The sequence below is a fragment of the Drosophila montana genome, unplaced genomic scaffold (assembly GCF_035044405.1).
Source record: "Drosophila montana isolate Dmon_TW-CO22-7 unplaced genomic scaffold, ASM3504440v1 contig_2912_1, whole genome shotgun sequence".
Lineage (NCBI taxonomy): Eukaryota > Metazoa > Arthropoda > Insecta > Diptera > Drosophilidae > Drosophila > Drosophila montana.
The window spans coordinates 4,305-30,152 of NW_026997787.1; the positions used below are offsets into that span (position 1 = coordinate 4,305).

Sequence of the window (25,848 nt, forward strand, 5' to 3'; positions counted from 1 at the left end):
TTTTTAACAAATTCAGTTAATTCAGTTGTTTTACCCATAGCTAAGCAAAATTTATTACGCAACATTGTTCTTATACGCACTTCAACTCAGTATTCAATATTTACAGACTCGTAGCTTAGCTTCAAGCTCAATAGCAGTTCAACACAGACTAAATAGAGCAAATATCAAATTAATTTTGTCCACCTGTTATCAGCTTGCGAAAGAGAAGAATGCGTAAATCAAGAAAACGCATAAAGGAATTAAAAAGTACTTTGCATTCTCTTTTTTACTTATATCTACGGTTTCATTGCAATAGATCAAGAAAGCGCTACATGTTGCAATTCTCTAAAGCAAAATGAATAACATAGCGCATAGTTTTGTCAAAATATTTATGCCGTCGACTGTAAGCCATTAAAAATTGACAAAATTCTTGATTCAAAAAATGCTTTTTATTACAAATATTTTATACTTTCAATGATTTTGTTTAACATAACAATACATTGAAACTATTAATTCAAATGGTAAATTAATTGATTATGATGAGGTTGTCTGATTTTCGCCAGGAACCTTTATTTTAATGATTTTTTTCCACTAACTTCTTCGAAAGCCGAGTTTTTTTTTGATTTTCAGCTTCTGTAAAAAGATACAAGGTACATTTATGTACACATGAAAAAATCATATACATATGAAGTTGATAAAATATTGGTCCTTACCTTTGGCTTTATCTGCCGCTGCATTGAGACTTTTTTTATCATAAAATTCTGTAAAAAATGTTTAATATAAAATAAAACTTGTATTATATACTTGAACGTTTATATGATATTAATTTATTTTCACATTCTATTTACCCTAGATGCTGCAGTGGCTTGCCATATCAACTTCGCCATCAGGGCTATTTCAATCAGCGTCAATTTGGAAAGAACATATGCAAATGTACACACGTACATTTATGCATGATAAATATTTTTACTGAATTTAAAATATGTACTCAGGTATGTATGTGCATATTATTATTATATAAATACATTTTTTTTGTTATTCCGAGAATTTCACTTCTAAATATACCCTTGCAGAGGGTATTATAATTTTGTCGTGAAATGTGTAACGCATAGAAGGAGACATCTCCGACCCCATAACGTATATATATTCTTGATCAGTATCAACAGCCGAGTTTATATAGCCATGTCCGTCTGTCCGTCTGTCTGTTTCTATGCGAACTAGTCTCTCAGTTTAAAAGCTATCTTTATGAAACTTTGCAGAAGTCCCTCTTTCTGTTGCACGCAGTTCATATGTCAAAACCAGCTGGATCGGACCACTATATCATATAGCTGCCATAGGAACCATCGGTCGAAAAGTAGGTTCTTGTATGAAAATCATTTTTGTTTATAAAAATATCTTGATCAAACTCGGCATTTATTAGTTGCACCATGCTCCTCATATATATGCAAAATCCTATTAAGATCGGAACGCTATATCATATAGGCGCCATAGGAACGAACGGTCAAAATTAAGTTGTATGGATAACTTTTTTGTTTTTCAAGACATCTTAACCTTACTCGGTTAATTAATTGTCATTAAGTATGTTTCCTGTGCTTCCTAGATACGGGCAAGGCACTATGATCATTATGAAAAGGTTGGGTCTGCAAGGGTATTAAATGTTCGGCGTGCCGATGATAGCCCTTCCTTCTCGTTTTAATTTGTATCTATTCAGCGGAAATTCATAGCACATATTTAGGCTCACATAGTGTATGTAGAAGTACACATACATACATATACATAGGTGAAGCGATTTCCTAAAAGTTATTATATACCCATAAACATGCATTAAAAATGTTACTAACCATTTAGGTTTTTGTATTTTTGATCAAGGCAAAATGCAAATGCAGCTGTATCTATAATAGTAGCAGCGTATTTCTTGCCTCTGAACGTAACTAAACAATAGTACATATTCAATATCACTCTTTCTTCCGGAAGTACATAATACTTTCCACATTTAACTAAAAAAAAACATTTTGGTTTTGTACTTTTTACTTCGTTGCGAAACACTTCAAAATTAAATTAAGCGCACAGCAAAGGCGATTACGATTATATTTACTAAACAGTTTTCCCCCAGGAATGGAGCGAGTGCCTCGCGAAATAAAATAGAAATCCTAAAATCAAAAATAATGCATTACCATTATATATAATAGTTTATTTTTAAGCTGAGAAAAAATCAAAAGTTAACGTAAAATAAACTTTACAATCATACCTGCATATTTTTTCCGAAGGGAATAGATGACAAAGCTCTGAAATTAAGCTAGGAAAGTACTGGGTTTTTATTGGTATTTTAATTGCCATGGCGTCTTTCACTATAATATTCATTAGGTCTTCTCGCAAAGAATCAGTAAGATCCTTGTACGCCGCTCCAAAGGCTAAGATGTTTTTTCCTTTACTTGTTTCGTGCACTAAGGAAAACATACTCTGAAAAGAAAAGACAAAGTATAATTTGCTAAAATGAACGTATCGTATACACATATGAACAACAATATTTATGAGGACAGAGGAACTGTGGAATTAATTTGTAATGTAACGATTATTTCGGGTACTCTATATGTGACATCCCTTTTGGAAACTACTTATGTTCCTAAAATAACTATAGCATATATAACCAAATATACAAACATGGTTTAACGGAATGGAACGAAAATTTACCAAACGCACACGAAAACTTTGGAAAATTATACGTACATACAATGCTTATAAGGATAAATATATATTTTTACTTAGAAGTGAATGTTTATTTGTACCTCTTTTTTGAATAGATGTTCCAGATTATCGGAGTCAAAAGTCTAAAAGTATTTATTATTATATGCAAATAAATTCAGTGTGCAAGAGCTTATATGAAATTAGATATTGTTTTATTAATAGTAGGGAGCTCCCGCTATGCCCTAGCGGGTGTTCACCCGGAACCCTCTTCTGTCAACACCAAATTCAGCTCGCGCTAGCAGAGCTCGTTTTCAGCAGTAATTAAAATAAATTTTAAAAAAAAGTTTTACCTCAATAGGACTAGAACACACGACAGTCCACACTTCTTGAGCTCGAATCGAGCTAAAAATTCTTGAGTTAAGTATAATTCGTACTTAATTTCATATAAGCTCTGAAAGGTCTTTGTACTTAATGTAAGCTTTAAAAAATCAAGACGAATAAAAGGTAATTCAAGATTTAAAAATCTTAAAAAGCTGGAGAACGCAAGAAAATTGAGAGAGAATTGGCACGCGCGCGCTCTCTCAATTTTTTTTTCTAATTCTTTTGCTGAAGCCAATGCGTGCCATTTCAAGTGAAGAGTTCTGTGAGTTTAAACGTAGAAATGTACGCGGATAAAAAAGCGATATTGCCGGACCAAAGGCTTTGGGAGCTCCTTAAACAGTTTGGATTGGAGCACCTGCTTTCTTATTGAGAGGGTAAGAGGGTAATACATACATACAAACGTATGTATGGGTTTAATTATTCTTGAATATATATGTATGTATATGTACATACATATATACTAACATAGATTTACGTAGATAATAAATATATTTACATACATAGATAATACACATACATATGTTTATGTATGTATCATATGTATTTTTGCAAGCGACACGGCGTCGTCTCGAAGGCGGCGTCTTTGCTATTTTCTAGCGCGATTAATTTCGTCACTTTTCTACATACATATGTACATATGCACATACATATGTGTGTACAAAATTTATATGTGAATGTATGTAGATATATAATTTATGTACACGTATGCGCATTTGTATATACATACATATACACATGTAAAGTGTGTACACACATATGTATGTATGTTTGTAGAAAAGTGACGAAATTAATCGCGTTTGTGTATATATGTATATTTTTTATTATGAAATTTTAACTTTGTCGAAGTTAGTTTTGGTTACCGGTTGTTCGTTTTATAATGTCTATAATCTGTTTCATGGTAATTTAGAAGCACATATTACATACGACACATTAAAGTACATGAAAGGTGACGATTTTAAGGAAATTATACCACTACTTGGACCCAGAATTGAATTACGGGAAAAGTTGTTCATGTGGAGAAAAATCGAGGTAATAATGGTGTACATACATACATAACAAAATATAATTATTAATAAAATAAATATATTATTAATAAACTCTGTATTATAATTATTTTCACATATACATACATTATGCATAGCATAATCTCTATATATAAAACTGTTTGTCCTGACTGACTGACTGACTGATTGGTGATCACAGCCCAAACCATAAGAGCTAGGAAGCTGAAATTTGCACTGTAGTTGTTACCTTATGTGATGTATGTGCACGTTAAGACGGGGTTTCGGGAAATTCCACCCGCAAGTGTGGAAAAATCGCGAAAAACGTTTGTATGTAACTTTTTTGTTTACCATCCGATCGTCCTCAAACTTATTTTCAAAGATCTTTGATCAAATTTATTTGAGGGGTGTTTCACACTTTTAGGAAAATCCGTTCCTCCTTGGTGGAAATGGAGGTCAAAGATTTGGTGGGTGACGTTTCGTGCTCTAATTCGTTTCCAAAGATCTATAAAAGAAAATCATTTGAGACGTGTTTCACACTTTTCGCAGAATTCAAACTTCTTCGGGGGGAATGCGATTTAAAGATTTAAATCGCATAAAGAGATGCTACCGATGTATGGGATTCGGCCATACATCCACCAGGTGCAAGAGCCAGCATCCGGTTGGAAAAGAGACGTGTTTTAAATGCGCAGGTACTGGGCACAAGTCTGGACAGTGCACCCACGAGGCAAAGTTCATCCTCTGCACAAGAAAGGGCGCGGGCACTAGCCAAGCCGCTCACTCAACTCTGAGCAGGAACTGCCCAGAGTATAAGAAGGCCTACCAAGCGCTTAAAGATGGTTAAGTTCCTGCAACTTAACCTAAATCACTGCAGAGCAGCCCAGAATCTGCTCGCACAAACGGCCCGGGAGAAGAAAATCGATGTAGCCATCATCAGCGAGCCGTATACACCCAAGCATATCGGAGTGTGGCACGAAAGCTCGGACGCAGGAGCAGCACTATGGAGCTGCGGACAGGCACCATACCAGCTCACACAACGGATTGCTCGCAAGGATTTGCTAGAGCAAAATGTGGCCCCATATACGTTTATAGCTGCTACATACCACCAAGCATCCCCCTGGCAGAGTACGCAGCCATCGTTGAAGACATCGCACAGGACGCGCACGGCAAATCTCCTGTGATAATCGCCGGGGACTTTAATGCGTGGGCTACAGAATGGGGCAGCAGCAGAACGACACCAAGGGGAACCATTCTGCTGGACACATTTGCCTCGCTGAATGTCTGTCTGCTGAACATCGGCACAAGAAGCACCTACAGCAAAGCGGGTCGCGAGTCGACCATAGGCCTGAAGTTTTCCAGCCCAGACATTGCCCGAGACGCCCAGTGGCATGTATCGGATGTATACACCCACAGCGACGGACACCTCTCAACCTGGAAACAGAGGCATCAGTAGAACGCTCCAACACACTGGATACAAAATGGACACTATGGACCTGGAAAGACGTCTCCCTATGGTAGAAGGTCTTGGCATAAGAGGCGATGCCAACAGCTCCGCTGACGCGATAGCAGAGACTATCACCAACGCATGTGATGCCATACTGACCAACGTTCGTAAAGGCGGAAACTCACATAGACCGGTAGCTTGGTGGAACGAGGACATAGCCAAAGCGCGCAAAGAGTGCTTCGCAGCTAGGCGAAAGAGCCAACGGTCGAGATCGTCGCCCAATTTTGAGCACCATCTGCAGAACTTCAGAGCCAAGCGGAAAATACTCAAGGAAGCTATCAGGCGCAGCGAAACCCAATACTTCCAAGAGCTTTGCGACGCCGCGGACGCGGAGCCTTTTGGAATGGCTTACAAGCTAGTCCTGGGAAGGCTATGCAGGCAACCAATGCCAACAAACCCGGATCAGCCGAAACAAATAGTTCAAACGCTCTCTCCCCGGCAGCCATCTGGATTTGCACCGCAACTCCCAGCAAATTTAATAAACGACTGCACCCACCGACGACAATGAGGTACTGTGCATTGCTGCGAAGCTAAAGGCCGACAAATCCCTTGGACCAGACGGCATACCGAACGGGGTAATCAAAGCTGTCATCGCTGCACACCCCAGAAGTTTCGTGGAGCTGTACAATCAATGTATAGCGGAAGGCACTGCACCACGTAGATGGAAGCTCCAGCGGTTTGTGCTCATCCCGAAGCCCGGCAAGGAACTGGATGATCCCTCCTCATACCGCCCCCTGTGTATGCTGGACACGATGGGGAAAATATTTGAGCGGCTAATTTGCAATTGCCTAGAATGCTTGCTGAAGTTCACGGGCTGTCTGAACGTCAATTTGGCTTCAGGAAACACGGAAGCACCACGGATGCCATCAGGGCCGTGACTAAACTAGTAGAAGGCGTAATCCAAGGAACAAGATGGGCAGGTGGCACCAAACAGTACTGCCTAGTCTGTACTTTGGATGTCAGGAACGCGTTCAACTCAGCGAATTGGACGAAAATCCGAGAAGCTCTAACAGCCAGACAAATCCCGAGCCAGTTAATACAGTTAGTGACCAGCTACTTCCAGGACAGAGTGCTAATTTACGACACTGAAGACGGTAACTGGAGGCGTTCCCCAGGGCTCTGTTCTCGGCCGCTACTGTGGAACGTCATGTACGATGGAGTTCTGCGCCTTTGCCTACCAGAGGGCAACACAATCATTGGGTTCGCCGATGACATTGCTGTTGTGACTGCGGCGAAGAAACTCGATGAGGTCACTCTTAGGAGCAGTGCGGCCATCGACAGGATAATTGAGTGGCTATCCCAGAACGGACTCGCGCTAGCGGAGCAGAAGTCGGAGGCAGTTTTAAAAAGTAGCAGAAAGATAGTTGAGACGGCCTCGTTGCGCGTTGGCAGTGCTATCATTAAGTCAAAGCCCGCCATCAAATACCTGGGCGTCATGATAGACCACAGACTGTCGTATAAAAAGCACCTGGAGTATATTAGCTACAAAGCAGCCAGGGTTACAACAGCCATAAGCCGAATGATGGCGAACACCAAAGGCCCAAGGCAGAGGAGCAGAAGGCTAATCGCTGGTGTGGTGACGTCCACAATCCTCTACGGATCTTCCATATGGGCCCCCGCAATGGAGGTTGCATCTTACAGCCGAGGATGCAAGGCCGCATATCGTCGATGTGCATTGCGTGTAGCCACCTGCTTCCGCACAGTATCGGAAGACGCGGCCTTAGTGCTGGCAGGCATGATCCCACTCGGCGTGATGGCGGCCGAAAGGCAAAGCGGGGCAATCACCAACAGGAAACTGAGGGACAACACCATCGAACAATAGCAAAACAAATGGGATGGGAGCTCAAATGGTAGATGGACCCACAGACTGATCCCAAACCTGAAGCCTTGGCTACAGCGGTGACACGGCGAGGTAGACCACTACCTTGCCCAAGTATTGACTGGGCATGGCTGCCTTAAGGCGTACCTGCACAGGCTTAAACATGAGGACGATCCCTTCTGCGAGCACTGCGGGCACGGTGTGGTTGAGGACGCGGAGCACGCATTGTTCTACTGCCCACTCTATAGACGCGAGCGGAAAAAAAGCGACGGCGGGCAGAAATGATTTGTCCCCGGAGAATCTCGTGGCGCGAATGATGGCCACTGAAAATGGATGGACAGCCGTTGCTACCATGGCATCGGATATAATGAAGGAGCTGTGACGACGGGAGAGGACCCGACGCGCCATCGACTGATGAGCGGCTGACATACAGCTGTACCCCGCCCTGCGAAGTAGTACCTTGCGGTTGTCCCGCAGGAGCGGGACTCTTTCTACTCTCCATAAACTATCCTGTCCTTCTCTGATTGTCCTATTTTCCTCTCTTGTACACATTCTAAAATGTTAAACATGTTTCCTTTCTTTTTACAATACAAAAAAAAAAAATTTAAAAAAAAAAACATACACACATGTAAAGTATGTACACACATATGTATGTATGTTTGTAGAAAAGTGACGAAATTAATCGCGTTTGTGTATATATGTATATTTTTTATTATGAAATTTTAACTTTGTCGAAGTTAGTTTTTGTTAACTGTTGTTCGTTTTATAATGTCTATAATCTGTTTCATGGTAATTTAGAAGCACATATTACATACGACACTTTAAAGTACATGAAAGGTGACGATTTTAAGGAAATGATACCACTACTTGGACCCAGAATTGAATTACGGGAAAAGTTGTTCATGTGGAGAAAAATCGAGGTAATAATGGTGTACATACATACATAACAAAATATAATTATTAATAAAATAAATATATTATTAATAAACTCTGTAATATAATTATTTTCACATATACATACATTATGCATAGCATAATCTCTATATATAAAACTGTTTGTCCTGACTGGCTGACTGAATGACTGACTGACTGATTGGTGATCACAGCCCAAACCGTCAGAGCTAGGAAGCTGAAATAAGTTATTCAGATGAGTCTAATGATGAAGAGCCGCCGGTGTCCGTATGTACGTCAGATGACGCAAATTATTCGCCTCCCAAAAAAATGATGAAACGTCGAAGCAGTAAGTATCACAGAATAGCTAACAAGTAATCATTTTCAGTATAATCTCTATATATATAACTGTTTGTACTGACTGACTGACTGACTGATTGGTGATCAACGCACAGCCCAAACCGTAAGAGCTAGGAAGCTGAAATTTGCACTATAGTTACCTAATGTGATGTAGGTGCACGTTAAGACGGGGTTTCGGGAAATTCCACCCGCAAGTGTGGAAAAATCGCGAAAAACGTTTGTATGTAACTTCTTTGTTTACAATCCGATCGTCCTCAAACTTATTTTCAAAGATCTTTGTTCAAATTTATTTGAGGGGTGTTTCACACTTTTAGGAAAATCCGTTCCTCCTTGGTGGAAATGGAGGTCAAAGATTTGGTGGGTGACGTTTCGCGCTCAAATTCGTTGCCAAAGATCTATAAGAAAAATCATTTGAGACGTGTTTCATACTTTTCGCAGAATTCAAACTTCATCGGGGGGAATGCGATTTAAAGATTTTTTGGGCGAAGTTTTAAGTTGTGTCCGATTTGCATCAAACGTATTTTCAAAGCTCTACATAAGAACTTAATAAATACGTATTTCAGCGATTTGGGAAGTCCACCCGCAACAGTGCTAAATTGGCGAAAAACGGTTGTGTGAAAGTTTTTTGTTTACGTTCCGATCGTCCCTAACTTATTTTCAAAGATCTTTGTTCAAATTCATTTGAGGGGTGTCTCACACTTTTTGAAAAATCCGTTCCTCCTTGGTGGAAATGGGGGTCAAAGATTTGGTGGGTGACGTTTCGCGCTCAAATTCGTTTCCAAAGATCTATAAGAAAAATCATTTGAGACGTGTTTCACATTTTTCGCAAAATTAATAATATATTGATAACAAATTTATGTTATGTTGTTTTAATTTTTCAATTTAATAATTACATTTTTTCATTTATCGTAGTTTGGAATAGATGATGAAACATAAGTTCCATGGCATCAAATGTATCGAACTGGCTAGACTCGACGCCAGAAGTCGATTATCATGGACGACTGGTCTAAAGGAAAAAACATCTTAGTCTTTGGAGCGGCGCACAAGGATCTTACTGATTCTTTGCAAGAAGACCTAATGAATATTATAGTGAAAGACGCAAAGGTATGATTGTAAAGTTTATTTTACGTTAACTTGATTTTTCCTCAGCTTAAAAAAAAACTATTATATATAATGGTAATACATTATTTTTGATTTTAGGATTGCTATTTCATTTCGCGAGGCACTCGCTCTAATCCTGGGGGAAAACTGTTTAGTAAATATAATCGTAATCGCTAATGCTGTGCGCCTTATTTAATTTTGAAGTGTTTCGCGACGAAGTAAAAAGTACAAAAACAAAAATGTTTTTTTAGTTAAATGTGGAAAGTATTATGTACTTCCGGAAGAAAGAGTGATATTGAATATGTTCTATTGTTTAGTTACGTTCAGAGGCACGAAATACGCTGCTACTATTATAGATACAGCTGCATTTGCATTTTGCCTTGATCAAAAATACAAAAACCTAAATGGTAAGTAAAATTTTTAATGCATGTTTATGGGTATATAATAACTTTTAGGAAATCGCTTTACTTATGTATATGTATGTATGTGTACTTCTACATACACTATGTGAGCCTTAATATGTGCTATGAATTTCCGCTGAACAGATACAAATTAAAACGAGAAGGAAGGGCTATCATCGGCACGCCGAACATTTAATACCCTTGCAGACCCAACCTTTTCATAATGATCATAGTGCCTTGCCCGTATCTAGGAAGCACAGGAAAAATACTTAATGACAGTTAATTAACCGAGTAAGGTTAAGATGTCTTGAAAAACAAAAAAGGTTTCCATAAAACTTAATTTCGACCGATCGTTCCTATGGCGCCTATATGATATAGCGTTCCGATCTTAATAGGATTTTGCATATATATGAGGAGCATGGTGCAACTAATAAATGCCGAGTTTGATCAAGATATCTTTATAAACAAAAATGTTTTTCATACAAGAACCTACTTTTCGACCGATGGTTCCTATGGCAGCTATATGATATAGTGGTCCGATCCAGCTGGTTTTGACATATGAACTGCGTGCAACAGAAAGAGGGACTTCTGCAAAGTTTCATAAAGATAGCTTTTAAACTGAGAGACTAGTTCGCATAGAAACAGACAGACGGACATGGCTATATCAACTCGGCTGTTGATACTGATCAAGAATATATATACGTTATGGGGTCGGAGATGTCTCCTTCTATGCGTTACACATTTCACGACAAAATTATAATACCCTCTGCAAGGGTATATTTAGAAGTGAAATTCTCGGAATAACAAAAAAAATGTATTTATATAATAATAATATGCACATACATACCTGAGTACATATTTTAAATTCAGTAAAAATATTTATCATGCATAAATGTACGTGTGTTAATACCCCTTGCAATATATTTATTGACGCTGATTGAAATAGCCCTGATGGCGAAGTTGATATGGCAAGCCACTGCAGCATCCAGGGTAAACAGAATGTCAAAATAAATTAATATCATATAAACGTTCAAGTATATAATACAAGTTTTATTTTATATTAAACATTTTTTACAGAATTTTATGATAAAAAAAGTCTCAATGCAGCGGCAGATAAAGCCAAAGGTAAGGACCAATATTTTATCAACTTCATATGTATATGATTTTTTCATGTGTACATAAATGTACCTTGTATCTTTTTACAGAAGCTGAAAATAAAAAAAAACTCGGCTTTCGAAGAAGTTAGTGGAAAAAAATCATTGAAATAAAGGTTCCTGGCGAAAATCAGACAACCTCATCATAATCAATTAATTTACCATTTGAATTAATAGTTTCAATGTATTGTTATGTTAAACAAAATCATTGAAAGTATAAAATATTTGTAATAAAAAGCATTTTTTGAATCAAGAATTTTGTCAATTTTTAATGGCTTACAGTCGACGGCATAAATATTTTGACATTTTTTTGCTTAGCTATGGGTAAAACAACTGAATTAACTGAATTTGTTAAAAATTATATGGTGGCGAAGTATAACTCTGGTATTTCCGTAGAAAATATCAGTAAATTATATAATGTACCCCGCCAAACAGTTAATTATCAAATTAATAAATATAAACAAGTAAGAGGTTCCAGTCGGGAGCTCTCGACTAGGGGATACCCTGAACCCTCTTATTCCAACACCAAATGCAGCTCGAGCTACGCGCTCGTTTGATTTAGTAGTAATAAAGAAAAATAAAAAAAAATTGTTCCCTTGGCAGAGTTCGAACTCGCAACTAACCGCATCGAATATCGGCAACAAACTCGATCTACGCGGGCACTAGGTGGACCTACAGCCAAAACTTCAATTTCTCTAGCTCTTATAGGTTCTGATATCCTTGCGTTCATACGTACGGACAGACGTCCGTAATCAGCTTCTTTTAAGCGTCTTCGAATTGTCTTTTCACTGATATTAATGTTTGTGTAGTTTGTGTAGGCATTCTATTCTGTTGGCTTACGCGGTCTGCCACAACGTATCATGTTTTTTGTGGTGTGGTGTTTTTATACCCTGAACCCATTAAAAATGGGTAAACAGGGTATCATTTTTTTGTGCAAATGTATGTAACAGGCAGAAGGAAGCATCTCAGACCCCATAAAGTATATTTATTCTTGATCAGCATGAATAGCCGAGTCATCTGGCCATGTCCGTCTGTTTGTCTGTCCGTCTGTCCGTATGTATGAAGGCAAGGATCTCAGAACCTATAAGAGCTAGAGACTTTAAATAGCTGTAGGTTCTCTTAGTCCCCGCACAGGTCGAGCTTGTTTCCGATATTCGATAACTTGCTCCGTTTCCAAGTAATCGGTTAAAATCAATAACGAAATACTGTTTTTTGAGGAATTTTGGTAAATAATAAGAGCTAGAGTCACCAAACTTGACATGTAGCTTTTAGAATAGTATATACACATATATGAAGTATCTTTCATTTCATACCTATCGCCACCTCCCCGCTACCACCACTAAGCTACAAACCAAGTTAATTATCCTACTTGTATTGCCCATCAATTTAAGCCACAATTTATATGATATTGACTATTTGATAATACACAAATATTCTATATTCTATTCTACAATAAGATGCACAGTCGAAAATTTCGTTAAGATCGGTTAAGAAACACAAAGGTTATGTGCGCACGTGTTAGCAGCATAGCTGCTGCGCAAATTCCAAGAATTTCTATATACATGTACGCACACACATTCATGCGTGTTTGCTTTGAATTCTATCAACAGCACTGCAATTGCGATTGTATTGTTTTCTGTGCTGCTATTTTAATTGGTTTTGTTCTCATTAAAACTCAATTATTGATGTGGCTCTTGAGTAGAGGTGGCGGCAAGTGGTGCGGTTAGTTGCGAGTTCGAACCCTGATAAAATCTACTTTTTTGTGTTTAATTTTTCTTTATTACTACTAAAGCAAACGATATTGAAGCCATACTTCCCAGTCAGTTTTATCAACCGATATATAAGAGCGTATGAATTCATTGAAAGTTCTATGACTTCTTTCGATTGTTCCAAATGTCTGGTGGTGGTGTGCAGTAGATGTTATATTTGGTCATTTCGTCATTTTTGACATTTTCGTAAGTACTCAGTTATATCCCGAGTCATACCCTTCCAAAAATAATGTCTTTTGACCTTGGTCAAAGTTTTTGTAATGCTTCTGTGACTTCCTTGTATAGGATCGTCATGGTATGTAGACAAAATAGCTTCTTTTTCCTGTTCATTTATTATTTGGGTCACCGGATTGAGTAGCGCTACTTTTAATGTAGCCCATTGCCCATTTTCTTTAAATTATCAATTCAAACATGTTCATGTTATGTATACCGGCTTGCGTTTTATGCCTTTGGAAAAACTGACCCAAGTCAAGAGTTCCATTAGTATATAAATCGCTAACATCATATCTTGCTGTAATTTTCTTACCATGTTTAAAGAAACAGCATATTTTTTACATACAAGGTCACTACTTTACGTTCTTCGTCATTCTTGATGACTTCATATACGTTGGGCTTTGAAGCTTCTTATGTAGATTGCAATTCAACTTTTTCATTTCCTGCGCAGGATTTTGTCTACTTTGGTATCTTGTAGTGACTTTCTTGACATTCCCTGTTATGTTTTGTAGTTCTTTGATGGTTATTCTTGCTAACGCATCAGCTACATAATTATCTTTTCCCTTTAGCTACTCTATCGTAAAATTATGTTCCTCTAACTCAAGCCTCATACGTGTTAATTTAGAACTTGAATAAACCATTGAAAATAAATATATAAGTGGTCTATGATCTGTTTTGACAGTGAAATGTTTAACATAAATATATGGTCTGAAATGTGTTATTTCCCAATGAATTGCTTCTAGTTCCTGTTCCGTTATATTGTAACTTTCTCCCTTGGTGAATGATTTGGATGCGTATGCAACTGGAAGTTGGAGTCCGTTGTGGTTTTGAGTTAAAACCGCTCCACACGCTTGCTTACTCGCAATCGTTATTATACAAAATTCTTTTCTGAAGTCTGGGTATTGTAACAGTGTCGGTTTAATAAGTTGAGATTTTAAGTATAAAAACGCATTGTGACCATCATCCGTCCATTCAAATGGAACATTATTTTTATTTAGTCTAGTTATGTGCCGTGCATAGTCGGCGAAGTTTTTAATAAATCGTCTATAATAATTGTCCGCATCATGTGGGATTGGGTAATTTTGAATGACTTCGTATTTCTTGTTGTCTAGTAAGATTTTTTGTCTGCGTTTTTGTCTGTGTATTTGTATCCCAGAAATGTGACTTCATGCATAAAAAATGAACATTTTTCAGGATGTAGCTTTAAGTTGTATATCCTGCATTTGCCAAAAACATCAGTTAGGTTTTTAACCATATGCTTTTCGGAACAACCAATTACTATTAGGTCATCCATATAAAGGAATGCTAGCGGAGGTTCAAGTCCAGAGAATGCTATAGTCATCATTCTCTGAAATGAATTCGGCGCTATTTTTAAACCAAATGGTAATCGCGTGAAGCGAATGCTCGTTCAAAAAGACGTTATATCTATTTAATTATTGTCGAGTTAAATTTGGTGAAAACCTGACATAAAGTCAAGGCATGAAAAATATTTCGCCCTACATAGTTGATCTAAAATATCATCAATTCTAGGTAGCTATTATATTCTGACACAGATGTTTCGACAATTTTGTCGTCAATTAGTTTTTGGATTTCTTCTTTTTGGCGGTGAGGACTTTTATAATTTTTCATCGTCTTTCAATCTTAGCTGTTGTTTATAAAAATTATTCGTTGAAATGGATTCGGTTTCTAGTCCAAATATATCTGTATAATAAGTGCATAATTCATTTAATTTTGCTTTAAACTGTGGTTTTTTTTTTTTTTTTTTTTATTATGAAAATCTTTATTATATTAACAGATAATATGAGTTTTTAAACATGTACATGCTTCAAAATTTGCATTTAACAATGTTTGTTTCTTAGTTTATTTTCTCCTGCTCTACATAAGGTTAAGGCTAAGCTGTCTTCTTAAGAATTGTTTTTAATTGTTTTGTAGAAGACCGAAGTGTCTTTTCTTCAGTCTATTTATAGGAATACATCCGACAAGGGCTTGTGCAGATCTGTTTTGGTGGTTTATCAGTCTTTCGTTATAGCGACTGGAGTAGAAAGAGATCTGATCTTCTATTAGCGTAATATTCAGATCTCTGTGAAGGGTCAGATTACTGACATACCAGCTGCAGCCAGTTATTAGGCGTAAAGCTTTATTTTGGATTGTCTGGAAACGTCTTCTGTTTGAATTGGCATCTGTGCCCCAAATCTGGATTAAACTGTGGTGGAAAATTTTTGGATAATCGAGACATGACTTCTTCTTTTCTACTTCCATTGTTTGTTTTAACCACATCATAGTTCGAACGTGATTCATAATTTAGATTATTTATACTAATTAGTTGATTAGTACACATTGCCTGATTCGAAAATATATATTCTTTTGTTTTATTTTATTTTATTTTAATATTGTATATATTGTATACAAATTATAACTACCAATTATCATTGTTTCAAAGATTAAATTTGAGTCTTATCCAGATCGTTTGCCTTGCTTTGTTTTTTTTTTTTTTGGCATTTGTTATGTATTTTGTAAATTTTGAAAAACAGACTGGCTGACTTTAATATTACAATGATAATTAATAGTGTGCTTATAACGCTTAAATCCTGATTTTCTACTTCTAGTTTATTAATTACGTTAGCAGTGGAATTCACTGTGTTAGTGTCTATTAAGCCCATTTCTACCGTGTCTACCTTACTTATACTATTGTCAAACATGAACAAAAACTGTCCTTTTTTTTTGTTTTGTTAAATGCAATAAATCGTTTTTAGTTAATTTTATCAAATATGTTAAATTTGTTAAATGTCATGTTGTTATAATATTGCTTGTTCGATAGTAAACAAGTATAGTTCGTCACTAGGTGTCGCTGCTAGTCGATTAACGATGTATGTATGTAGTTATAAGGAACACACCCATCAATGAAAGTCACAAGATACATATATCGAGTAGTTAGTTGAGCGTCAACCATTACCAAGGGAAAATGATTAAGATATACAATAAACTACGCAATATCATTCAACTTAAATAATTAAAGTCTTTTAATTATAATAATTCAACAATTATTACATGGTGTCAGAAGTAAAAATTCAAAATACGATAAGGAAAACAAATTGTGTTCGGCACCGAACAAAGGAAACAACGGTGACGCCACGTTGTGAAATAGCGTGCAAGATTGCAAATTATGGTGAAATACCAAAAATTGGAAAATAATCGGGAAAATTATGTCAAACGATCGGTTACCAAAAGAATTGGATTGCACAAACGAAGCAACGGAGTGGCGACCATGGAAAAATGAATTTTTGATGTCTATGCAATCAACAGACAAAGACGAAGCAACTGAATCGAAAAAAAATGCAACGTTTTTGTGGTTAGTTGGCCAACAGGCTCGTGAAATCTACAACACATTGTTTCCGAATGATGAAACAGTAAACCGAATTCTTGGACAGGAAAATGTTGAGGAACTGCTGGGGATGAAAACGCTGCTATCGCAGTAGCCAATCGGAGAACATTGGATGATGTTTTGAAAGCATTCGAGGAATATTGCATGCCGCGAAAGAATATAACGATAGAATCGTTTAAATTCAACAATATTGTGCCGAATGAGAAGCAACCGTTTGTTGAATTTGAAACAGAGCTACGAAAGCGTAACGAGCGAATGTTAAAAGATCGTATCATCATTGGTGTGTATGACAAAAAATTGCAATTGAAATTATGGGATGGCAAGGATGAGCTATTGCAGAAGGTTATTGAAATGTGCAAAAAATATGAAGAGGCTAAGGAAAATAAGGTGCTATTGAACACCAATAGTCAACCGAGTGTCAACAGTGTGGCGGAACATCAGGCGTCGTCTCGAAGGCGGCGTCTTTGTCATTTTCTAGCGCGATTAATTTCGTAATTTTTCTACATACATATGTTAAATGTACCAACCAAACTACTAAGATGGACGCACACTTGGCTATCGTAGCGGACAATGCGACAAGCAACACTACAGCAGCAACAACAGAAATGGATCCCTTCCGCAAAAACGCAAAGATGTCAACGACCCCCCCGCAAACAACACTGCAGGCAGCACAGGCGGAGAAGTACAGTGCTAGAGACGCGGCCAATAGCACGCCGAACATCAAGCGAAGCAGGGATATATGTAGTTCCCCAAACGCAACAAGCGGACGCCTAGGGAAAAAACCACAGGGGCATGGTGTGTGTACCAGCACTCTTCTCCTTGAGCTGGGAGCTATTCTGGACACGCTCCTTGCGACTGTTGGTGGCAAAAAGCCAGCTGTGCGGCATATCAACCAGGGTATGAAAGATGATCCAAATGGCAGCCTCAGCGCAATTGTCAAGTGAGCAAGCTGCGCAGCAAACAAGAAGGCGCTTCTACAAACAAGAAGGAAAGCTCCCGCAGATAGGCCGGTGCTGAGTGCAACCCCAAAGACCAACAGGAAGGCGAATCCAGTAGAAGCGCGAACATCTCAGCGCCAAGATGCGGATAAGCGCGGGACCACCGAAAAAAAGGAGGCCACTGATAACAACAAAGGGCCAGGCAACTACATATGGCAAAAGTTGGAGCCAAGAAGAACAAGAGGAGCAACACCCAGCTGCCAAAGAGAAGTCGACCAGATGCCATATTGGTCAAATGCCAGAGCCCAGAGGAATATGCCAACGTGCTCAAAGCTGTACAGACAAATCAAGACCTACATCAGTACAGAGAGAGTGTTAGCGGCATCATGCGTACTGCAGCCGGAGAACTCATCCTACGAATGAGCAAAGCAGAGGACGAATCCACATCCAAACTACAGAAAGCCGTCCAGGAGGCCGTGGGGATTACTGCAGACGTCAGAACGATCTCTCACAAAGTCCTCAAAGAAATACGGGACATACCGGAATGGTCAAACAGCGACGACGTGCTAGGAGCCGTATTCGCTAAAATCGAAGGGGACCTGCCTGCTGAAGCCTCACCGAAGCTAAGGAAAGCATACCGCGGCACACAGGCGGCTAATATGCTACTGCCCAAGAAAGTCGCAAACGAACTTCTGGAGGTTGCGAAGATACGCATTGGATGGGCGGTATGTCGTATACGCCAAAAGGTGGAGCCGAGGCGATGCTTCAAGTGCCTGGACTTTGGGCACACGGCTGAACGATGCCGCAGTAAACACGACGCCTCGAAACTGTGATTCAATTGTGGAAAAGCCCACCACTCTGCGAAGGAGTGCACCTGCAAGCCATAATGCATAATCTGCATCAGATACGAGACCGCGAACACGGCACACAATACCCTAGGCCTGCCTAGGGTCCGTGGTATGTCCGTGGTTCATCAAGGCGTCGCAACCAACAGCCAAAAAATCAAGTTAATTCAGATTAACTTGAACCACTGCAGAGCGGCCCAGGACCTACTCGATCAAACCTCTCGGGAAGAAAAAACTCACTGTGCCATCGTCAGTGAGCTATACCAGCCCAAACATGATGGCATCTGGACCCAGAGCAATGGCGGTGGTGCAGCAATTTGGAGCTGCGGAAGCCCACCAGCGCAACTTACCGACAGGAAAGTGGCAACCGGATATACCAGAGCCAAGCGTTGCGGTGTCTACATATATAGCTGCTATATTGCACTCAGTGTAGAAATCAGCGAGTTCGCCAACATACTCGACAACATTACGGACGACGCAAGAACCCGTTCACCCGAAATCATAGCGGGCGACTTCAATGCGTGGGCAGTTTAATAGGGAAGCAGCAAAACAAGTCAACGTGGGCGTCTCCTGCTAGACACGTTTGCAACCCTCAACGTGTCGCTTCTCAACGTTGGTAACAGGCAAACCTTCAACAAAGCAGGCAGAGGATCGATTATCGACTTGACATTTGCTAGCCCATGCCTGCGAGACGCGCGTCCTGGATGGTGTCAGACTTATACACACACAGCGACCACCATGCGATAATAAGTCACTTTGCCGACCAGCACAAGGACCAATACCACCAACGTGGCCAAGATACGCACAGCCCAGAAGCGCTGTTGCTAATGGTCGAGCGCATGCAACTCCCGGCCAATGGAGATGCCGACCACTGTGCACTACCTAGCAAGAACGGTAGAGGAGGCATGCAACGCATCCATGCTTAAAAAGAGAAGGCGGATAAACGGGCGCAGACCTGTTCACTGGTGGAACCAAGAAATAGAGATGGCCAGGAGAGAATGTCACATAGCCAGAAGACGCTACCAACGGGCACACAGGAGAAGCAATTGCCAGGAAATGCAGGAAGCCTACCGAGCGAAGAGGGCCGCACTTAAGAAGGCTATCAAACGCAGTAATGACGCCACGTGGAAGAGCCTTTGCGCTGATGCCGACGCGCAACCCTTTGGAACAGCCTACAAATTGGTCATGGGAAGAATGTGCAGGATGCCAATGCCGAGGTCCAGCTAAGGGCAATTGTCACCACGCTCTTCCCCTCGCAACCAACGCTGCACATAACCACCACGTACGCCGGAACGTCGACGGTAAAATGGACGGACGCAGAGGAGGTGCTACAGGCTCTTGCGCGGATACAGCCAAATAAAGCCCCAGAACCTGACGGGATTCCGACAAAAGCTCTGAAGCTAATAGTGGCCAAGCAACCAGCAGTCTATGCAGCGCTATCTAATAAGTGCATGGAGGATCGCCGCTTTCCTACAAGGTGGGAACGCCAGAGACTGGCGTTGCTCCCAAAAGGCGACAGGACCCGTCTGCATATAGGCCACTGTGCATGCTCGACGTGGTGGGCAAACTGTTCGAGCGTATAATATGTAACAGACTGCACTACGAATTAGAAAAACGGCAAGGGCTTTTTGAGCATCATACGCGCACTTCAGGGACTCCAGATGTCCGAGTACCTGATAAGCCTGATTACGGACTATTCCTCCAATCGTGTACTCTTGTATGACACCTCTGCAGGACAGCGGCAGCACACCATAACTGGCGGCGTTCCACAAGGATCAGTCCTGGGACCTACATTATGAAACGTGATGTACGACGCAGTTCTCCGCTTGAACATCCCTGCAGGCACTCGCATTATTGGCTTTGCGGACGACATTGCGGTAGTTACGGTCAGCAAGGAGCTACCGGCGGTTGAGGAGAAAACTAACACCGCTATCCGACAGGTGGTGAACTGGCTCGCGACCAATGGCTTAACACTGGCTGCCCACAAGACGGAGGCAGTACTGGTCAGCAGCCGTAAGGTAGTGGATACAGCCACAATATGCGTCGACAACTGTCCCATATACTCGAAGCCAGCCATCAGATACTTGGGAGTAATGCTGGACCATCGGCTTACGTTCAAGCACCACCTGGAGCTCGTCGGGGGAATGATGGCTAATAATGAGGGCCCGCGGTAGAAGAGCAGGTGGCTGATAGTAAGTGTGGTCAGGTAGATCATACTGTATGCCGCAACAGTCTGGGCGCCAGCACTGAGGATACCAGCTTACGGCCGAAGCATCAAGGCTGCATACCGCAGGTGAGCGCTACGATGTCTCAGCTCTTTCCGCACTGTCTCCGAGGATGCAGCACTAGTGCTGGCCGGAATGATCCCACTAGATCTTCTGGCAATGGAGACGAGGAGCAACAGCCCCCAAATTGCAAGGCGGGCTGAAACTATGGAAGAATGGCAGGCGAGGTGGAGAACTACTACCAATGGCAGCTGGACACGATCGCTGATCCCGGACATACGGTCTTGGGTGAGTAGGAAGCACGGTCAGACCGATTTCTACCTGGCTCAATTACTGACGGGACACGGGTGCTTTAAGTCCTATCTATATAGGTTTAAACACGAGACGGACCTGTTCTGCACACACTGTGCGCGGGCCGCAGAAGACGCTGAACATGTCTTTTTCGTCTGTCCAAGATTCTCTGCTGAACGGGAAGAGCTTAGTCAAGTTATTGGGAGACCTTTTATAGTCAACGACTTACTAGATATCCTACTAAGCTCGCAAAACAATTGGATTGCTATTAGCACCACAGCGGCAGTGATAACCAAATCCTTGCGTCGCGCTGAACGACAGCGCAATTGTCAATCATAGATGAGAATCTAGCTGAGGCTTTCATACCATCTCCCCCTCGTGAAGTGATACCCATCGGTGGTGCCATGCGAGGGATACGGAGAGTAGCTGGGTTTTTAGTGGGTGCAAGTCCCACACTTTTCGGCTTTTAATGCTTTTCCCTCCTATACAACAAAAAAAAAAAAAAATACATACGCACACATGTAAAGTGTGTGCACACATATGTATGTATGTATGTTTGTAGAAAAGTGACGAAATTAATCGAGATATTTTATAGAGCAAGACGCCGCCGTTGAGCCGATGCCGTATCTTTTGCAAAAATACATACATACATATGTTTGTGTGGATGCGACGTGTGTATGTGTGCAAGTAGATCGGCGACGATTATCATGATTTTCTGTATGCACACACACTTAGTATGTACATATGTACGCATTTCTTTGTCCGTTTTGATCGTATTCTTGTTTTTTGGTGACAAGTAATTTCGTCATGAAATGTGTAAGCATTAAAGGAGACATCTTCGACTGACATATATGTACATACATACATACATATGTGTGAATGTGTATGTATATTTTAATACCATGAACTTATTGAAAATTGGTAAAAGTGTATATTGTATTCGTGCAAATGTATGTAACAGGCAGAAGGAAGCATCTCCGACCCCATAAAGTATATATATTCTTGATCAGCATCAAAAGCCGAGTCGATCTCGCCATGTCCGTCTGCCTGTCCGTCCGTCTGTCCGTCCGTCCGTCCGTATGTATGAACGCAAGGATCTCAGAACCTATAAGAGCAAGAATCTTGGAGCTGTAGGTCCGCCTAGTCCCCGCGCAGATCGAGTTTGTTTCCAAAAGTCGATAACTTGCCCCGTTTCCAAGTAGTCGATAAAAATCGATATCGAAATCCCGTTTTTTTAATCAATTTTGCTGAATAATAGAGTCACCAAATTTGACATGTAGCTTCTAGAATAGTATATATATATCAAGTATCGTTCATTTTATAGCTATCGCCACCTCCCCGCTACCACCTAAAAGCTATAAATCATGTTAGTAAACCAACATGTATTGCCTAACTATTTAAGCCACAATATAAATGCAATTGTCATTTTGAGAATACACAAATATTTTATGGTATAATAAGATCTTCTACTGAAAATTTCATTTAGATCGGTTAAGAAACAAAAAATAAAAAGGTGTTTTGGCGAGCTGCATTTGGTGTTGGAATAAGAGGGTTCAGGGTATCCCCTAGTCGGGAGCTCCCGACTAGAACCTCTTACTTGTTTATTATGCAATTTTAGCTTTGGCTTGTCGAAGTTAGATTTCGTTACCGGTTGTTCGTTTTATAATGACTATAATCTATAATACGACACTTTAAAGTACATCAAAGGTGCCGATTTTAGGGAAGCGATACCACTACTTGGACCCAGAATTGAATTTCGGGAAAAGTTGTTCATGTGGAGAAAAATAGAAGTAATAATGGTGTACATACATACATAACAAAATATAATTAATAATAAAATAAATATATTATTAATAAACTCTGTAACATAATTAATTTCACATATACATACATTATACATAACATAATCTCTATATAGAAAACTGTTTGTCCTGACTGTCTGATTGGTGAAAACAGCCCAAACCGTAAGAGCTAGAAAGCTAAAATTTGCACTATAGTTGCCTTATGTGATGTAGGTGCACGTAAAGACGGGGTTTCGGGAAATTCCACCCGGAAGTGTGGAAAAATCGCGAAAAACATTTGTATGTAATTTTATTGTTTACCATCCGATCGGCCTGAAAATTATTTTCAAAGATCTTTGTTCAAATTCATTTAAGGGGTGTTTCACACTTTTAGTAAAATCCATCCCTCCTTGGTGCAAATGGGGGTCGAAGATTTGGTGGATGACGTTTTGTGTTCAAATTTATTTCCAAAGATCTATATGAAAATTTATTTTAGACGTGTTTCACATTTTTCGTAAAATCAAAGCTTCTTCAGCGGAAAGTGCGATTCTAAGATATTTTTGGAGAAGTTTTAAGTTTTGTCCCTCAAACTTTATTCTTACAGTTCTACATGAAAATTTAATGAATAGGTGTTTTTGGAAAATCTTACATCAATTTGCGGTAAATGGTTGTACTATCCAATCGGCCTCCGCTTTCCACTTCGAACTTTAGAAAACGTAGCATTGTGAATTAAATTTTGTTGTCGCATGAGAAATATCAGTGCGATAATGGATATATTGAAATATGCAGCAGCAGCCAATATCAAGTCTTTTAAACAAAAAAAAAAATTATTTTCACAAAACTAGAAAGTTTGGTGGTCTTTTGTTGAAAAAGGAGAAACTGTTTAACATTTTACATAAATGAATTTTCTTTTGACAAATGCCAGACACGTCTTGAAAATTGCTGCATTTTCTGACAATTTTTGGAGTTTTGTAATCCAACAAAATGAAAATCAATACAAAAAATAAAAAGTTCTGAATTCTAAGGGTAAATAAACACACTTACCTAACTTTATGCAACAATATATTTTCGAGCCGTATCCTACTTGATTCGAGTTTGCGGTGTCAAAAAATGCAAGGGTTATGGCGGTGTGGTATGCGTAGCCACATGTCGCGTGCTTAAACACCCAGGTTCAAGTCTTAGTGATGCCGCCATGTGGTGGTTGCTTCGTTTTTTACACTAATTGTGCTTTTAATAAATAAACATGCGTGGAATAATTATGTAAATAAACATATGTTATTTTTAAGAGGTTATGTACGATGTGTAACGGAAAAAGATTGGTCGCTGTACCGCACCCGCACCCGTACCGTACCCATCATTCTAAGCCCAAATAGTACATCGTGAAAAAGAGGCACATAAAACAAAAAGCAGAAATATCGGCGCGGTGTGCGTCCCTCTCTGAAGTGCAACACGATAGTTGTTGGAGAATTTCTTTTTTGTTTGCAACGCAACAAATCAGATCGACCAACACCACCATATTTTAAATTTTCCACGTGCGAGCTTAAATTAAATATAAAAATAGTGCAAGGTAATACCTAAGTGTTTGATTATTATCAATTGATTTAAAATTTAACGATTTATTATAATTAATTGTTTTTCGATTGCGTACGATAAAGAAAATTTTTGGCGCTCCATTGACATTTTTAGTAAACAGTGGGCGCAGTGTTAGAACGCGTTTGTATGTTTCTTTGTTTTGTGTTGACTGGATAAGGATTGCAAGTATTTTATATTCCTAAAACCTTTATAAATATTTATTTTTAGCTACATACATAAGTACTTCTTTCCACTAACTTTAAAAATATCAATCTTAAGTGTACTTCTTATTGAGTTGAGTGTATAGCAATTGATAGTTTAGTTTCTTCTATTTTTTTGACTTTAACACATTATGGGTACTGAGAATGTTAACATAAATGGGGTCATGGTGCCTCATCACGTTGTTCATATAATAGGCGATGGCGCTTGCCTCTTTAGAGCTATATCATATGTTTTATATGGTACGCAAGTATTAGCCTCTGAAATACGTCAGGAGATAGTTTCCCATGTGATAAATCACTGGGACGCTTTTGCAGTTTTCACCCATAATGCTGATGGGAACAATTATAATTCACCTTCACACTATTTAGCCGGTATGTTACAACCCCATACATATGGTAGCACATGTGAATAATATGCAGCTGGGCAAATGTATGGTCTGCTTTTTGAAGTGTATCATAGCCAACAATTTTTAATGAAATGTGGCTCAGATGCAAACCCAGTCGAAAGATTGCGTTTTACGGGGGACCTTTCAAATGGACATTTTGATGTGTATATTCCATCTTATACTTTGTCCAATATAGATTCTGCTTCTGAAAATAATTCGAACGCAAATGTTAGAGAGAAAGCTGTGAGTAAAAGAAGTCGATTTTCTGATAGAATTAGGAAAAACAGCTTAATGTGGCAGCCAAAAAATATCGCGCTAAGCATATTAAAGAGCTAAGAGATGCAGCAAAAAAATATCAGGCTTCTTAGCCTGAAGTGCATCGAGCCGCAGCTAAAAATGTAAGGCAGAGCATCCTCAAGTGCACCGAGTTTCAGCTTTAAAATACCAGGCTGATAATCCTGAGGTGCACCGAGTAGCAGCAAAAATTTACCAAGTTCAAAATCATGAAGCGCATCGACCTGCAGCAGCGAAATATCAGACTGAAAATCCTGCGGTGCATCGAGCTTCAGCTTTAAAATATCAGGCTGAGAATCCTGAGGTGCACCGAGCTTCAGCTGAAGTGCACCAAGCTGCGGTCAGACTATATGCTGTTAATCGTCACGAACAGAGCCATACTAACGCACGATCAGAAAGACGATTGCGCCTATGGAAAGTAAAAGCTTTGTCTGGCCTTACGTACGATTCCCAAATAGCAGACAAAACTGTTGTACTTGGTTCCATGAGCTAAAAATGTAAGTTTTGTGATGCGCTAAAATGAGAATCGCAGGGACTGTGCTGCAAATCTATTAAAGTTCAACTTCTTTCTTCTTTTCTTCGATCCTTCTTTTGATCTTTTAGTGGAACCTCTTAACAGCTTATTGAAAGATGATCACCCTGAGTACACTTATTT

At 39.5% G+C, this 25,848-nt stretch overlaps 2 long non-coding RNA genes across 2 annotated transcripts; one reads left to right on the plus strand and one right to left on the minus strand.

Moving 5' to 3' along the window:
- Positions 1 to 406: 406 nt before the first annotated feature.
- LOC135430111 (uncharacterized) lies at positions 407 to 742 on the minus strand. Its single transcript, XR_010436557.1, has 2 exons — positions 693 to 742; positions 407 to 612 (listed from the first exon to the last, which is right to left on the minus strand). It is a non-coding gene; the product is annotated as an uncharacterized LOC135430111 (long non-coding RNA).
- A 10,384-nt stretch (positions 743 to 11,126) lies between these two features.
- On the plus strand, positions 11,127 to 11,415 carry LOC135430112 (uncharacterized). Its single transcript, XR_010436558.1, has 2 exons — positions 11,127 to 11,247; positions 11,328 to 11,415. It is a non-coding gene; the product is annotated as an uncharacterized LOC135430112 (long non-coding RNA).
- The last annotated feature ends 14,433 nt before the right edge of the window (positions 11,416 to 25,848 follow it).